Source organism: Paroedura picta, chromosome 7 (assembly GCF_049243985.1).
Source record: "Paroedura picta isolate Pp20150507F chromosome 7, Ppicta_v3.0, whole genome shotgun sequence".
NCBI classification, from domain to species: Eukaryota; Metazoa; Chordata; class Lepidosauria; order Squamata; family Gekkonidae; genus Paroedura; species Paroedura picta.
In genome coordinates, this window is record NC_135375.1 from 90,250,004 (window position 1) to 90,268,417 (window position 18,414).

General features: G+C 42.7%; 1 long non-coding RNA gene across 1 annotated transcript in view; it reads right to left on the minus strand.

The window, feature by feature from the left end:
- Positions 1-7,640, minus strand: part of LOC143841853 (uncharacterized) — a 70,947-nt gene extending 63,307 nt beyond the window's left edge. The window contains exon 1 of the long non-coding RNA XR_013232897.1: positions 7,362-7,640. This is a non-coding gene — a long non-coding RNA (uncharacterized LOC143841853). The remainder of the gene's footprint in view (positions 1-7,361) is intronic.
- Between the last annotated feature and the right edge of the window lie 10,774 nt (positions 7,641-18,414).

An 18,414-nucleotide genomic window follows, 5' to 3' on the forward strand; every position in this document is an offset into this window, starting at 1 on the left:
TCCTCCTATACTTCATTTTGGGGGGCCAAGGAAGTTCATAGTACGGAGGGTTAGAAGGGACCCAATTTGGACTGTTAAAGATCTGCCCGAATAAGCTGATTTGGATTCAGAGTTGGCTGGATGGCACCACTGAAGTCAACGGCAATTTTCATGTTTCCATCTTCTCCATAGCCTGGGGGGTGCAGTTTGAGTTAGAGGCTCCAATCTTTCCATGTAGCTTCAGGACCCTCTACTCTAAAGATCCCCCAGGTTTCAAGAAGATTGGACAAGGGGGTCCAATTTTAGGGGCACCCAAGGAGGGTGTCCCTATAAGGTACCATTGTATACCATTGTATCCTATGATGGGGAAAATATTCTGTTTCATTCTTGCTCCATTGAATACCACAGCAGGTCAGCGAGGCAGGGAAGCAGCAATGGAGAGTTATGTAAGACCCCCCTAGCTTTATACCTCTTGGCCATGCAGATTTTCAAAAAGAGAAAACCTTCTGTGATTGGCCAAAAGCTGTTTCCTGCCACAAACCTGCCTCCTATATGCTAAAATCTCACCCAGCCTCCGCCCCCCACCTAACATTGCAGCAAGCAAGCTTAGCATACTGCAGGACCTCATTGCAATTTGAAAAAGGCAGTTCCCACTGTTTCCATTTAATGTTTAAACAGACATCCAAATTGCTAAAGCACACTGAAGTATGGTTCGGCGATTCGGACGGCTGCAATTCGGCCAGGTGAACAGCTGCAATTTGGCCATGCAAGCCAACAGACTTCGCAAATTGTTCCTGTTTTCAGCCTATTTGTGTTCAAATCAGACTTGATTTGGATACCTTTTGGCTGAAACAGTCTGAAGCACCCGCACCTAGTTTATAATCAGACATGTAAGACTTACATAGGGCAGACTTTAATAAACTCAGAGACATGATCTTGCGAACAGGAAGGCTAGAAAAGAAAAGAGAAAGTGACTGCTGGACTCTCTGTAAACAAGAGCTATTGCATGCTCAAGCCATGACTATTCCAGCAAGATGGAAACATGGTAAGGGATCCAAGAAGCCTATTTGGATGAACAGAAAACTCCAGGAGGATCTAGGGAAGAATGGGCAAATGTTCAAGAAATGGAGGGAAGATAGACCCCAAAAGAAGAGTCTCTGCAGGTTATTAGGCACTGTAAGTCAGCCATCAGAGAAGCCAAAGCTGAGAGTGAGCTGAGACTGGCCAGGGAAGCCCACTATAACAAGAAATGTTTTTTCAAACATATGAGGAGTAAATGTAAGGTAAATGAGGCAATAGGCCCACTGTTGGGTGAAGATGGAGACACTCTGACAGATTGCAGAGAGAAAGCAGAAAGGCTCAGTACCTGTTTTGCCTCTAATATTTTTTTGGAGGGGGTTCTTAGTTATATTTTATTGATTTACTGCATTTTACTACTGATGTGAGCCACAGTGAGCTAGCCAGTCTGGGAGTGGTGGCATAAAAGTAAATAAGTAAGTAAATAATGCTAGCGAAAGCATCACAAGATAGTGATCAAGAACATCACCAGTCTGGATGTTAAGAAACACATTACTGCCATTCTCCATTGTTTCCAAAGGATTAAAATCAAACAAGAGAATCTATGCAGTTGAATCTGAAGGTGGGGAGGGCATTTTGCAAGTCCAGCAGAACTAGTGCAATGTACATAGTACCCAGCAGTCCCGCTGGAATCCCAGGGTGCCCAGCAGAACCCAGTGTACTGTGGTAATGCCAGCTCAAGAGGACTGGCTCAGTTGTTATTAAACAAGTTTGCTTCAGAATTGGAGGAAGGGAAGTTTAGCCAATCTTAGACTGTTTCTTTTGGCATGCTCAGACTTTCTTGCACTCCTAAAAGCTGAATCCAGAACTGTGTTTTAGAAATAAAAGGAAAGGCATGCAGCATGACATTGGCTTTGTGGCCCTTTCAAAGGACTTCTTCAAGCTGCCCTTGGGTGGACCACACACACACAAATACACCTTTGGTACACCACTGCAACAAAGAATGAGTGATTTGAGATGAATTTATTACAGAACAAGACTCTGAATACTTAAATTGAGAGTAACAAAGCTAAGTGCATGAGAGAAATGGAGTGGTTTTGAATCTACTCCAGATTTAAAGGAAGCTTTCCAGATCAGAACCAGCGTGCTAGTTTTGCCAAAACGTTTGGAGTGGGTTGCAAAAGCTGGAACAGACTGAACAATTTAACACCAACCCAGTGAAGGAGAGGTGTGACAGGGGCAGACCAATGAGGAAACCCAATTACCTGAGGGCAGGAGGTGAACAACCTAAGGAAAGCCCAGAGTTGCGGCTGGAAGCAAAACAGTGAATGAGCACCCCTGAGAAGCCTTTTACAGAAAGCCAGGCATGCTTAACTGGATAAGGCAAGGGCTAAGAACCCTGGGCTCACTGGAGCCAGCAATGATTAGCAGCATCAGAGAGTGGGTGGGTTAGGAGGTTGGCTAAGCTCACTTTTTAAGGCAAGCATTAAAAGAAGAAGGCAGATGCTCTGCAGAGGGAGTAGCAGGGGGAACTGATGAGGAACAAGGCTGGAAGAGTGCTGTGAGCCACTTCCTTCCCCTAATGATATAAATGTCTGTTGCAGAGCTGACTTGAGAGTATGGCATGGGCTTGGGAGAAATGTGATGAATGGAGTATAAGCCATTAGCCCCATTGCTACAGGCCCCAATGCCCTGGGTTGCCTGTGAGATTCCCAGATAATTGCCCATTTATTGATTTAAACAAATAGAGGTATAAGAGAGAGGAACTTTTAAAGACAGAAAGGTGAAAAAAATTATTATGAAATGCTTGAAATGAGTTCCAATTTGTGAAAGAAACTGAATTAAGTTGTATCATTCAAAAGTAATTGTAAGGTCTAGTCATTTGCATAATTCATATTTATTTACCTACTTGGAGAGAGAACTTCCAGCACAATGTTTGCTGCAAAGACTTCTGCCTGAGATTCTGAACTAACGTTTGTTTGTGTATTGGATTTCTATGGTGCCCCTCTCCCAAAGGTCTCAGTACTTGTGAAACATTCCAGAGGTGGTTGGCAAGCAGAAATCTGACAAAGCTTTAGTCACACCAAGGGTGCTATCATTTGAACGACAGGACACTCAAAGTATAGCCTCCACAACAGAGGAATTTATGATCAGATCAATACACAGCATCAACTATAATGCAATGGAAAGAGACTATGCACAGTTACCACATAATTGACATGGTTCCTGGTGATGAATGCTGGCTTTGGACAGTTATTCTAGTCCAGTCTTCTATTTTCTAATGGCTAACAGGAACTTTCAGTTGAGGTTGACTGACAACTGGATTGTAGTAATTGTTCCTATGTAAAGCATACTTTCCCATTCATTCATTTCCAGTACTGGAATCTAAGGCTGCAGTCTTATGAACACTGATTTAGGGACAATTCCCAAGTGAAACCAATTGATCCTCTTGAAAGCAATGGGATTTAGTGCCAACTATCTGAGAGCAGAACAGCACCTAATCTTAGCTGAGTTGACTTATAGCTTTACGGACATGACATTTCCTTCAAACACAGGCTAAATCCTACTAGCTGAGGATCTTGTGTTGGGTACACAACTGATTTGAGATGACATCTTGAAAGGACAATAAGGAACGCCCCCTTACAGACAAATATTCTACCTTTTTCTTGTATTTTTATAGCAATTGAGGAGCAGATAGAAAACAGAAGTACCCGGCAATTGCCATATCATCCCCCAATAGGCTCTTCTTTGATCTCAAAGGATTAAAAACAGGCAGGAGAGGGGGTGGGGGCAGAAACATACTGTCTTTTAAAAACAATTGTTATTGTGACATGTCTGTTTTTTGTGGTGGACATTATTTTTTGTCTTTTTAGTGTTTAAGAAGTGGCCAGATTTCTTACTTACTTCATTGATCTTTGTAATCAGCTGTTCTAGGCCTTCCTTAGATTCTGACAGGAGGGTAGTGTCATCAGCATTACTTATATTCCTTCCTCCAATCTTAATTCCAGTGTTTGATTCATTTAGTTCAGTCTCTTTCAAAATGATCTCATCATATAAGGGGAAAGAATACCACTTTGGTGCACTCCTTTCTCTATCTTGAACCTGTACAATAGATTCTAGGTTTGCATAGAGCAACTGAATCAGTTTGATCAAATGCACTAGCACATCGAAGTTTTACAGGGCTTCCCACAATTGGTTGTGATCCACACAATCAAAAGCTTCCGATCCTTCTGATATTTCTGTAACTTTTCCAAAATCCAGCACAGGTTTGCTATATGATCATGAGTGCCATGCCCCTGTCAAAAGCCAGCTTGAACATCTGTTAATTCTCTTTCAATGGTTGTTGTTGTGTTGAATGACTTTGAGCAGGATCTTACTAGCATGAGAAATGAGGGATATTGTATGGTAACTGGAACAGTTTTTTGATTCACTTTTTTGGGGTAGTGGGATGAACACAGATTGTAACTGGAACAGTTTTTTGATTCACTTTTTTGGGGTAGTGGGATGAACACAGATTGTTTCCATTCCTCTGGTCAGTTATTAGTTTCCCAGATTTTCTGTCACAAAACTGCAATAGTTTTGATTAGTACACAGCAGCTCCGCAGGTATGATGTCAATGCCTGGAGCCTTGTTGTTTGGCTATTGACTCAAGATTCATTCAACTTCCTCCTCAAGAATGTGAAACCCATTTTGGTGACAAAATTGTGCCAGATGATCACCTGCATCATTGCTTTCTCCAAGTCCAAAGTTGCCGGTAATGTGTCTTTCCACTTGTGTGCCAACTTTTGCATTAAAGTCACCCATTATGTAAATGACATTCTTCTTGGCCTGAGGGGTTCACTATTGGGCACCATACTGAAATCATTTGAGAGTTGTACCATAGGATTTTCTTGGCAAAATGTTTTATAAGATAGGTTTGCCAGTTCTTTCCTTAAACATTTACCTCTGCAAAAAAACAAACAACCCCCCCCCCCAGCAACATCGCTTAGGGGCGGGGTGGTGTTAGAGAGGGATGACAGTCCACACATTCCAAACTAAAACTGCTGAACAGGAAAAAGGCGACATTTGCCAAGCCCTTATCTGGAGCAGTGAAACACAACTCACTGTATCTTACAACACTACAGCCGGTCTTTATTTTGCACAGGTAACTTACTGCTTTCATTTGTAAGGCTTTGGTTGTTGCCATATGGCCTTCTTGCCAATACATTCTGCAGTTTTTTCATTTCTTTGCAAATACATAATTAGATACTCAGCAAGGAACCACTGCCAGGTCAATAGATCGCCAGCAAACTCCTTTGTTGGACTCCTTTGGTTTATATTGTGATAGCTCAGCTAAAATTGGATGTAAAAGAAAAGCGCAAAGCGATTGGATGGGATAAGGAGTCATTTGGGTGAGATGAGAGGAGAACAGTGGTTTTTATTCCTGTGGGTCAGAAGAGCACAACTGGGCACTCCTTACCACGGAAACTAAGACTTTACATTAAACTTTAAAACTTTACATTAGCCCTTGGTGTGCAATAACAATCATGTTTTAACAATGCCATCCTAAGCAGAGTTACAGGATTCTAAACTCATTGATGTTAAAGGACTTAGAAAGGGACAACTTTGCTGTGGATGGCACTGTAAAAATGTCATCGAACAAAAAAATAACTTGGATCATGCTTCTATTATTTTGTCACTGTTGTTTTTACATTGCCATGTGCAGGTGGCCTCTATCCCAGGATCCTTGTTTCTCAAAATTACAGGAGTATGTATCCCCAGGCATTATATCTTTCTTTCTTCCTGTTTGCCCATGGTCTCCACAGATGCTGTGGAAATGGAGAGAAGTTAGCTACTGGGAGCCTTGACTGAGAACACACATTTTATTACCCTCCTGATTGTGGACTCCTCTATCCCAGGGCTGTCTTAATGCATGGACATGCTGGGCAGTTGCCCATGGGCCCCACAAGCATAGGGGCCTCATGCTAATCTATATAGGTATCAACAGAGGCATCACATCAAAAACACAAGTTGTCATAGTCCCACTGTAGACAGCAGTGTTCAGACCCCACCTGGAGTTGTGTACAGTTCTGGAGGCCTCACTTCAAAAAGGATGTAGACAAAATTGAGATGGTGAAGAGGAGAGCAACAAGGATGATTTGGGGCCAGGGGCTCAAGCTCTTTGAGGAAAGGCTGAGGGTACTTGGGAATATTCAGCCTGGAGAAGTGGAGGTTGAGAGGGGACATGACTGCTATCTTTTCAAGTATTAAAAAGGTTGTCATTTAAAAGGCAGGGAAAGGTTCCAGTTAGCAGCAGAGGACAAGACCTGCAGTGATTGGTTTAAACTATATGTAGAATGATATTGGCTAGACATGCGGGGGGGGGGGGAGGAATTCACAGTCAGAGTAGTTCATCACTGACTGCCTAAGGAGGTGATGATCTCCCCATCACTGGCAGTCTTCAAACTGCAGCTGGACATATACTTTTCATGGATGCTTTAGGCTGATTCTGCATTGACCAGGGGGTTGGACTTGATGGCCTTTATGGCCCCTTCCAGCTCTAGGATTCTATGACAGTTTGTGATAAGTCAATGGACATGCTGTTTATATGAAATCATCTTAAAAAACTATCTCTTTGCAAAGAAATTTTGCAAATGCTTGTGCTGAACACTTGAAAATGGATGGCAGACCTGACTAATGGGTGCAGGTCTATTAATATCCAGTATTACTAAACTCCAAAAATGAAGTTATGTCAGTTCCCAAAACAGTATTATTACAACAGAACAAATTTAAGACATACTTGTTCATATGCACAGGAAAGCTTATATCTTGAATAAAACTTGGTCTTAAAGATGCCACGGGACTTGAACTTTGCACTGCCGCTTCAGACTAACACAACTTCCCACATGCTTACTCACTAAGGTGACCAGATTGTCCCACTTTTGGAGGGACATCTGGGGGCACCTGGCAAATTGTACTTATGTTGAAATTAATATATATATATATATATATATATATATATATATATATATATATATATATATATATATATATATATATATATATATATTACAATACTATTTTTGCGTTCTATGAATTCTATGAAGATTTTTGTTGCTCCATATAGACCAAATTTGTAATCAAGACTCCCCCCCCCCAGGTCAATGGTGTCCCGCTTTACCAATGATAAAATCTGGTCACCTTACTACTCAAAACATTTCAAGACAAAGTCATAGTGCTCTTTCCAAAATACCAAAACAAAATGAAAACGTTTGAAGCGCACAAACCTAGGTTAAGTTACATGTAAATTCTCAGCATGCTCTCATAGCAACAAAACCCACCCTCCCTACTTTGTTACTTACGCCTGAAAGTAAAACAGAACCTACCTGGCCAGGTTGTTGTGCCGAGGCAGCAGGACGAGAGCCAGAGATCAGAGTCAAGTTAAAGATGTCAAAAGCTAGAGAGACAGTAAACACAGCCAAGCCAGGGTCAAGAGCCAGATAAACGATCAAAGCCAAACTGTAGTCAGAAGCCAAGCAGTAGGTCTAGAGCCAGGAACATAGTAAAGAGTCAGGTCAAAATCAGGAATCACAAGTCAGTCAGTCAGTCAGGTATGCAGAGCTTTGCCATAGCGAACCAGTTGACTGAGAAGATCAGCAGGGAACGCACAGTTGCACTCATGAAGAACCTTGTGGCAAAGTCCTCCTGAAATACATAGAGCAGGGTGGAGAAGCCCTCAGCTAGAGGGCTTGCAGCTGGATCTAACCCTCATCAGAGGAAGGAGGTACAGCTGGGCCCCATCTACCTTGACAGTGAGCTGACAGGCATGCCAATCTTCTGACAGCTGTCAAGGGAAAGCTCCTTCGTTGATGCTGCTGTTCAGGGCTTGCAGGGGCTTGGCCTGGGGCCGCCAGTGCTGCTCCTCTGGTGAGTCTTCAGGGCTGGTGGGCATCTTGTCCTGGAGTTTTACCAAACAGGGATGGCCCTCAGCCTGGCTAGTACCAGGCTGCTCATCATCCGGGAGAGCAGGCAGCTCCTGGTCTGTGGCAACCGGGTCTGTTAGCACCTCCAGATCCTCTTCCTCTGGAGTGCCCACTGGCACCAGAATGGAGAGTGTGGGTATGCCATGCTCCATCCTTATAGAAAAGCTAGGAAGCATCCAGAAGTTATCTTCTCCTTTACTTTAATTAGTCGGTGCTTATCTAGAAGTTCACTTCTCAATTAATTCAATAATTACAAAGTTGAAAGAAAAGTGGTAATATATGAACTCATTAAGTAATTGCTTGTCACTTTGTGACTTAAGTAACAATAGGTCCATTTTTATGCAGCGGAATCCATTAAGGTAATTGACTATTGGATCTACTGATTTGATCTGTTCCACTGCTCTGCTAAATGGCTAAGCAGCATCTAATTTTACTAATTTACCTCCAGCCTGTAAATATTGACGAGATGTGCAGAATCTGCTTGGTTTAAAGAACGGTAGCTCTAAAAGCAGTTAATTGCGTTGCCTTTTTTCATTTTATTTTAATGGCTTTTATTAACAAGGAGCAGGATAGAAAGAAAAGCTGATTATGAACTGTCACGGCAGAACATTGCACCATAAAAATTCTGTGCACTGGATATATAAAGCAGGTCTTCTTTCCCCTTCCCCTGTGAAATGGGAGAGCTGAGGAATTCACAGTCATTGGGATGAAAGTGTTTCTTCCCATCATGGACGAGGGCTTAGGTGCATGTGGTGAAGGACGTGAATTGCACGTCTGAATGCTTCAGGGTATCTCCCCCCCCCCCTTAAACTCTTTCCAGACTTATCTAACATGAGAGAATAAGGCTGGGCTAAAACATGAGTAAATTGGCCAAAATTATCCTCTGCTAATTCCGGTGTGAAATGCATATTCTCCAGCTGTGGAATTATTCAGCATTTTTAGTTCAACAACAGCATTTGACTTGAGATAGCTGCACAGAATCAGAAAATAGGCAAGGCACTCTGGCCTGTTCTTTCAAATGGGGAAGGGAGCTTTTCCTGTTCTTTTGAATGGAGGAGCCTGAAAAATGTTTACTACTTTTGAATGTGGACAGAGGAACAATTAAGCTACTTCTTTCATTGACAGAACAGTTGTCTTTCAAACTAGCCAGAATCCCACTATCAAAGAATTAAGACAGGGGTAGTCAAACTGCGGCCCTCCAGATGTCCATGGACTACAATTTCCAGGAGCCCCCTGCCAGCATTCGCTGGACATCTGGAGGGCCGCAGTTTGACTACCCCTGAATTAAGACATCAGCCCTCCCCTGCTGCTGTTCCCACCCTTAGTAATAATAAGATCTCATGTACACTTTTAACCTAGACTTTTCTCCAAAGGGGTCACAGTGTAGCATACTCAGTTTCCATTTTATCTGTGAGGTAGGTAAGGCTGAAAGCATGATTGGCTCAAGGTCAACCAATGAACGTCTTGGCAGAGAGGGGATCTGGAACTAGGTATCCTGAGGATCAGGTCCAGCCAAACATTCAGCCTACCCATTAATTTCTCCTCACAGGGAAACTGAGCTTGTAAAATGGGTGTCCTGGAAGCAGAGCCTGAGAAGAAGGAAGATAACGGAACAAATCCCTGCATTCAAACAGTGGAGAAAAAGTAAAAACTTATCCGGAAGCCTTCTGTTCTTTAACCATCGCTGTGTTTCCCCATTTCAGAAATCCATTTTCCTTCGAGACAGGATCAATTTCCCAGAATATAGGTCATAATTTACTGAACACACACACACAAATGAATCATTGATAAAAGCTGGCACGAAACAAATGAACAAGTATTTTTGAGCCAGGTTTCCTTTCAAGTTCTTGAGACCAGACAGGAAATAGAATGCTATTATAAAAGGGATAGAATTCAAGTTCTGAGCCACGGAAACGCGAGAAAAGTAATATAGATAAAGCTGCAAGATTAAACTTGGAAAGCAAAATCTCCTGTTAGAAAGTGAAAAAACAACAACAACCACCACTGTGAAACGGAATAAATATTGCCAGAGCTACTCCAGGGAGAAAAGCAGGAATGGCCAGGGTCACATGACAATTAGCATTAATAATCTTTTACATCAAACATTTATCCAGTTCTCCTTACGGGGCAGAGATTAACAGACCATAAAATACAAGACTGAACGCATACAAATGTAGTCTTGGATTTGACATGTAGGCCTGAGGCGGTGATACTTTCTCGCAAAGTATATTGTTATGTGTCATTATGTGTCATTATAAGAACCAACATATAAGAACCAACTCTTCTTCTTCTTCTTCTTCTTCTTCTTCTTCATTATTAGTGAAACCGAGGGGGAACTTGAGCTATACAGTAAACTTAAATCGGTGTTATTGTCATCTGATATTTAAATTTGACGTTTTGAAAAGTCTTCTGCTAGTCTCTCCTCTACTACTCTACCACCATTAGGGACTGTGGGGATCTTGAAGAAAGAACTTGATAACATTTACACTTGCTTCTTAAAGGACTTTCCTCTCCTCTCCTCTGGCTAGGGCCACAACTGAGAAACAAGGGTTGTGTCAAAGGGGCTCATATCATGGAGCCAAACTGACTGGGGATCATGCAAGAATGTTGCCCTATGGTCACTTCAACTTTGCAGGGCTTTATGACATGAGTTGCAGTTGCGGCTTTAGCTCATCCACAGAGTGATCCTAAACAGAATTACACCTATGCTTACTGAGTATAATGGACTGAGAAGGGTGTAACTTGGATGGCCCAGGCTAACCTGATCTCAACTGATCTTGGAAGCTAAGTAGGGTGGGCCCTGGTCAGTATTTGAGTAGGAGACCACCAAGAAAGTCCAGGGTTATGATGTGGAAGCAGGAAAAGGCAAACCACCGGAGAGTCTCTTGCCTTGAAGATTCCATGGGATCACAATAAATTTGCTGTGACCTGATGGCAAAACACAAGGACGAGCTTTGTTTAGGATTACGCTGTATGTTATTGAAGGCTCTGCATACTCATAGCTTTGAAGGGGATAGGAATTTGTGACACTGGCCCCCATATATGGCAAGGATTTAGTGGCGCTTCCTAGTGGAAATGGGAGAAGGGCTAAGAGTTGTTGTGGAAATGCACAACTCCAGAGCTAGGATGTCGTTTTCTAGTTCAGAATCTTGGCAGACTATTGATAGATGAGCTTTTTGTGACATAGCTCCTTTAATTGGTTTTGATGCTTGCTGCACCCACTGTTTAACAATTTGATGTTAGAATGTATTTATTCCTGAGCCTTCGGGGAGGGCGGTATAAACAAACAAACAAATAAATATTAAGTATCTGTAAATGTATTGATGGGGACCTGGAAGAGAATTATTCAAAGAATCCCCCGTTGAAGGGTTGAGGAGTTGCCAAGTAATACTATAAGGTATTTATGTTTGCATGGTGAATATTATATTGATAATATTGTAATATAATTTATAGGTTGGAATGATCATTTGTACATTTTTATACTCCTTACAGTGTCAATAGAAAGACCTAATTCAGAAGAACTGAACATAATTGGAATGTGTACTATGAAGGCGGGAGCTAATATAGTATTTTGATATTATAATGGAAATATATTATTTTGAATATTGTAATCATTCATTCATGTCATTAGAAGGGAAGATATTACGGCTAAAGCTCACTTACTTTGGACACATCATGCAATCAAACATGCTAGAAAAATCATTAATGCTCGGCATGGTCAGTGGCAAAAGGAAACGTGGTCGCCAAAGGATCTGCTGTCTCAACACGATCAAAGCCGATACAGGGATGACCATGAATCAATTAAAAGAAGCAGTCAGAGACAGGGATGCATGGCGAAGACTTTCCTATAGAATCACTGAGGGTCGGACACGACTGAACGGATAACATCATCATCATCATCATCATCATCATCATCATCATCAATAATTCATTATTTATGATATGCATTTAATTAATAAGTTTAAGTCACTGAGGAAAGAGAAAACTGAAAACAGGATATTGTTTATCTAGAACCCATTCTGGCTTCACCAAACATTGAGTAGACAAACACAAAAAACTAAAACAATAACTTTAGATACCTGCACAGAATCATTCAGATTTTCATTTTTAAAGGGTCAACTTTTTAATCCATTTCCACATTAAAATGCTTCTTCAGGCACAGTCCTGAATTGCCCGCTCATTTGTCTTGCAGCAAAGGGATCCCCAGAAAAGCAGATTTCATCTTTTCAAGCAGGGTCTAATTCAGAGCTGTCCAATGTGGAAATGCATGCAATCAAGATTTCCCCCATACCCACCATTTTTAGCTATTTGGGAACTCCCCTTTCCTTGTCACCATCTTCCCTCCTCCCTCCCTCCCTTCCTCCCTCCCCCTCCCTCCATTCCGAAAAAGCTGGGGGTGATTGCATTACAATGCTGTTTCTAAGTTTTAAACAAAGCAGTTTTGCAGTCTTTCACAGTAGCATTATAATGTTTATAAGCATTATAATGTTATAACGGCATTGTTGTTTTTTAAATTACATTCAGGACACTTTATAGAAAGCGGGGCCCAGAGAATGGGAAGCTTTCAGAAGTAGGGGACCAAACTCTGGGGGTGCTTTGGTTCAGGTCTGTGAGGTCCAGGTCACAGGTCTCTGGCTCTAAAACAGCTCTCTGAGCAGGGAGGGAATCAATGGCAATGGAAGAATTTGGTGTTACTACAACAGAGCCTGCCGGCCCTCCATTCTCCTCATCCATGCTGCTTAGTGTGGAGAACACAACATGTCAAAAATTAATCAGAGACCCTTCCTGGAAACAGACTTATACCCACTGCCAACCTGCAAAATGAATGGTGTGTATGGGTGTGTGTGGGTGGGGGGGGGGGGCATCTTCCTTCGAGAATAAGCTGAAACAGAATTTTTAAAAGAATGTTTTAAAAATATGATTGAAAATGTTCCCAAAGCTTGACAACACTAAATCTACTCATCAATTAAAAATAAATCCATCCTGATGAACATAACGAGCTTGCAATTTGCATATCAGGAATCATAATGTTATGTTTGACTGCAATAAGAATAACTCTGAGTTTTAAAAGAAGGTGAGTTTTTTTAAAAGATATGAAATATAGCTCCCAAGCATATAAAGTCTGAAAGATGCAGACTCCAAGGAAATATTTCTCACAAGACTAACAACCATCTGGAATGAGACCTTTTTAAAGCATCTACTGGACAAAAAAACACTTTGTCTACAGGGGATGGAAGGATGCTTTCTGACATACTTACATCACCTGAAAGTGACGCTGGGACCTTGGAAACATCGGGGAGGGAACACTGGCTTTTGGGCAAAACTGTATGATAGAAGTTGCTTCACACCATAGCCATCTGCCCCCAAACCAGAGTGTTCTCCTCTAGAATGGTGTTCTTCCTTTTTGGTTTTTGACTAATGAATTGTGATTTTTACATCTGGGGTTTTAATGGGGTTTTATGGGGGGGTAATGACTGGGGGAGGCACTGACAAACCACCCCGTTTTGAGTCTGCCAAGAAAATGCTAGAGGGCATCACCCCAAGGGTCAGACATGACTCAGTGCTTGCACAGGGGTTACCTTTACCTTTACCTTATGGGGGGGTTATTTAGACATATGTAACCCACCATGCTTTCCACACAGCTGAAAACAGAACGCTGAGGACACTATGTAGAAACCTGCCAGCTCCAAGATTGCAATACTGATCTGCATGATACCAATGAAAATCTTAAGAAGTGTCAACAGATTCACAGAGAAATGCTTCTTCTTCTCCTTCTCCTTCTCCTCCTCTTTCTCCCTTCTGTTTCTCTCTCTCTTATCCAAAGGAGACCTGCATAAAAAACCCTTGTATATCACCAACTCAATCCTGCATGAAAACAGAATTTACCTTTACTAGAAGAATAACAGTGTAATCCTAAGAACTCTTTTCTGGGAAAAAACTTCCATTGGCTAGACTTGAGTAGGCTTCTGAGCTGAGCTGAGTAGATCTACTCAGAAGCTTACTCAGATCTTGTTAATAAGACTTCCTCCCAGGAAGGTCTTTGTCGGACGGCATGGTGAATCTCTTAAAGAGACAGCCAGCTTGGCATAGTGGTTAAGTGCACTGATTTCTTATCTGGAGAGTTGGATTTGATTCCCCACTCCTCCACATGCAGCCAGGTGGGTGATCTCAGGCCAGGCACAGTTCTCTCAGGGCTCTCCCAGCCTCACCTACCTCACAGGTTGTCTGTTGTGAGGAAAGCAAGAGAAAACGATTGTCAGCCACTTTGAGACACCTTTGAGGAGAGCAAAGCAGGGTTCAATAAACCAGCAGCTCTTCTTCTCCTCTCTTCAAGCACTGGTTAAAACATTTGACCACTTGCCGCTTGGCAATCTGGCAGAGATTTATATGCGAACATCACAGGTCAGTCAAGTAGTAGAGGAAAACAGGCCAATGCAGAACTTTGACTTATAAATCATAATTGTTATTAAAGTGCAACCTTCCTGAAGGAAGTGTTTTTGAATCTGCTGAGCTGGGACATGTGATAAATGGTGGCCGAGAGCATAAAATATAGTGTTTAGCTGCATAAAGTAGTTTAATCACTGAAGCAAGACAGCAAATGACTAGGTCATCAGGTTCCTGTGTAGTTTTTTTTATTAGTATGGTAATTAATGGGATAATTAGTGTATCAGGTCTTCTGCCATAAACAAGATAATAAATGGAGAAGCACAGAGAAGAAATAAAGTGTCACCTTGCATCTTTGACCTATGGACTGGAGGCAGGAAGTCTGAACAATGGATTACACAGCAATAAGCAAAAGATGCAACATTTTATTTGGTTGCTTTTATGACAAGGTTTGAAGTTCGCGAGTTGACCATAAATGTTTGATTTTTTTTTTAACACCATGGTCAAATAGGGCAAGAAAGGTAAGCAAAACCCATTAAAATGTATGAAACTCACCTTGAATAGAAGACAAATACAGACCACACACTGATTTTCTTCTCACACTTGCTGGAAGAAACAAAATATTACTTCTCAACAGGGAACTCCAGTGGCACACGCTCTAGAATATTGTTTGTACTTTTCAGACTTAATCCCTGTTTGAAACAAGACAACAGAAACATTTAACAGAAATCATTAATTAAGCTGTACGGAAATGACACCATCTATTGGTTGGAGCGGCTAAATATCTAATTACACCAGGCAAGCAAAACAAATGCCAAGGACTTTTCCCCATAAAGATGAAAGGATTCCCTCGCTCCCCACTTCCACTGGAGTCCAAACTGTTGCTCCCCTGTGGGGTCCCCAGGAGAGTCGTTTCACGGGGCATTTTGAACTTTGGCAGAAGGCGAGGGCAAGAAAGTCACTTTCTCCAGGCAGAAACTCAACCATCAGTGAAAAATGTTCTACACCAGCGGTGCCCAACCCCTGGTCCGGAGACCGGTATCAGTCCGTAGATCAGTTGGTACCAAGCCACAGCTCCTCCTCGTCCTCCTCCCCAGCTGCTGCCTCGGAGGCTGCCCTGCCACTCTGCCGCTGGCTCACCTTTGGTGCTCTCCGGCGGCCGCCATGACTGGGGTTCCCCCTGGTGTGGCACTGCGTAGCTACTGCTGACAGTGCTCCCCAGTGGGTGGTGGGAAGTTAGGGGCACTGGTGGGAAAGCAAGTGGATCAGGGGCTCAGGCAGCGGTGACATCCTTCGGCAAAAGACTAACCCCCCTGGGCTTCAGTAAAATTGTCAAGTGTTGACCGGTCCCCGGTGATAAAAAGGTTGGGGACCAGTGCTCTACCTCAGGGGTAGTCAACCTGTGGTCCTCCAGATGTTCATGAACTACAATCCCCATGAGCCCCTGCCTGTGTTTGCTGGCAGGGGATCATGGGAATTGTAGTCCATGAACATCTGGAGGACCATAGGTTGACTACCTCTGCTCTACATGATCCAAGCCTGGCCATTGTGATCTCCTTTGCTTGTTTGTCGGAAAGGGTATTATCAGGCATCATTATAATATTCCTGCCTTCCTGTTGTCCGAATACCCTAGGTTGCTCAAACTGCAGAAGCATGATGCATCTTGTAAGGAACCAGGCACAAGTCACTCATCAGAAATTTGTCAAACCAGACCTTGAGACCACCCGTTGATGAAATCCAAAAGGAAGCTTTATTCAAGAATCCAGCACAAAGGCACTACAGGCCGAGTTCACTGAAGCAAACGTCTTGACAGAGACAAAGAACAATAAACCCCAAAGGGTCTTTATACACCAGACCAGATAAAGGAGGGGGGATGAGTGGGTGCCTAGGTGGGAAGGTACAAAGGCGGGAATGGCCATTGGTTCTCAGCGGGATTCCACTTTGAAATAGAGAGAGTAGAAAGTGTTGACAGATTACAAACACTACAAGGTCATTTGTGGCAGGATGAGAACACGAAAAGGTAACACACTCTGTCAGCCAGACACTTTGGTATGCAAAGGGGGGAAAGAGTCAGCAAGGTTTTATGGTCCAGGAGACTCCCGGGAAGTCCAGGAGAAACCTGGGTCAGGGATCGGAATTCAGAGAGCTGTGGAGAAGTCCGTCAGCGGAGTATGATGAAGTGATTCCTCAACATTACAAGTTTAAAGCAGATGGAGGTTCCTATCACTTGCCTCACGGGGATGAATACAAAGGCCTTCATTGTGAATCTCCCTTTAATGGGCCATGAATTTTTAAAACTTTTCTATTATTCAACAAGCTGTTTATTGCCCAGCACCCAGTTTCCTTGGAGTCTCTTATTGCTGCCCTTTGAGACTGTCACATCCTGTTTCAAACAATCTTCTAGTTAAGTGGGGAGCTTCTCTTTTACACTTCATTTATGAGAAACGGCTGCTGTGGCTTCTCCCCCCCCCCCTTTCAAAAATCAGTTCATATTTCACTTCTTTTACAGAGGCAGCAGACCTCAAAAGTTAAAAGGGATCCTACCCAACCCCCACCACTGTATAGCATGATACAACACACACACACTGCAAATGGTATCGAATACAAAAACGGGGCCAGGAGAAGAGATTTAATTTATATCCTATTACAGTTTTGCAGGTATCTACAGATGCATCTTCCTAAACTAATGAGGCTTGCAGGTATTATTTAATTATGATGCTCCCATCCTGCTTTTCAACCCGAAATTGGCTCCCAAAGTGGCAGACAGGAATGGAAATCTAATGCAAATAACAAGCAAAATTAAGAACTAGACGGACAGTTTGGGGGTGTCTTTAGAGCAAGGATGGGTTAGAGATGGCCTGCAGCTCTAGGTGATTTGCCAGCTGTGGATGTTCCTCTAGAGGCATGCCTTGTTTGCTCCAATTACATCTAAATTGGGCTACAGCAATGCTCTCTTCAGAAGTTTCTGCTGATCCCAAGGGCAACTGTGAAGTCACTGAAGATGCTGGGAACTGAACCTGGGGCATTCTGCATGCAAAGCGGACGCCCTACCCATCCCCACCCTATGTGAAATGGAGATCAGAAATGCTTTAAACCATCTTGCACCTCCCACTTATGGCTGTGTTATTCATTTAATTATTTTGTTTCTAAAATGCCATTTTGCAAAACTCATGCCACTTTGAGAATTTTTAAAACACAGCAACTATACATGAAAATGTGTTGGGGAGGGGGGGGCAAATGTGCCTGTGAGTTGTTATTATCATGATTTTGCTGAAACAGAAATGAAAAGGGATGATGTTCTGTACAGATTGCCAGGTCTCCTCCATAGAGATTTGTCTTGCCAATAGCAACCTCCCTACCATAAAAATGTAAATATAGACTGTTTCCAGCTAAAATGGGATGTAACACTGTGGGTGTAAATATTGGTCCCTTTTCTTTCTGTTATACCCAACCTGGATAGCCCAGGCAAGTCCAAGCCCACCTGGCCTCAGAAGCTAAGCAGGGTCGGCCCTGGCCAGCACTTGGAAGGATGACCTCCAAGGAATACTAGGGTCATGATGCAGGCAAACCACCTCCAGACAGGATCTCCTGGCTAGATAACACATGCCATACAATAAATAAATAATTCTTCCTGTTATGTCTTTCTTTTGTTGATGACGCCCCTCCACCATCATAACCTGGAGACCTTGTCCATGATGGATAGCAAACTAGCAGAAGATGGTGCCAATCGCTCTGATGGGAGGATTGATCGTTAAGGACGTGCTGCTATGGCACCCCAGCCAACGCCACCTCAACACTGTGACACAGTCACAGTGGCCTCATGCCCTGTTATGCTAGATAATTCAAACGTACAGAACAGAACAGATCTCCAGGTTGCTGTAAAACTTCTCAGCATCCATCAAAGGCATCACCTGGCAACCACATTCTCGGCACTTCCACTCACGTGAGACCGCAGGTAGCTATTATGTGACAATGTAGGCTGAAAAAAGGAAGGTTTATGGAGGATCTCATACCCAGGAGGATCATTATTATGGCACAGTGTTCGGAGACGTTCACACATGCAGTTTTTTGT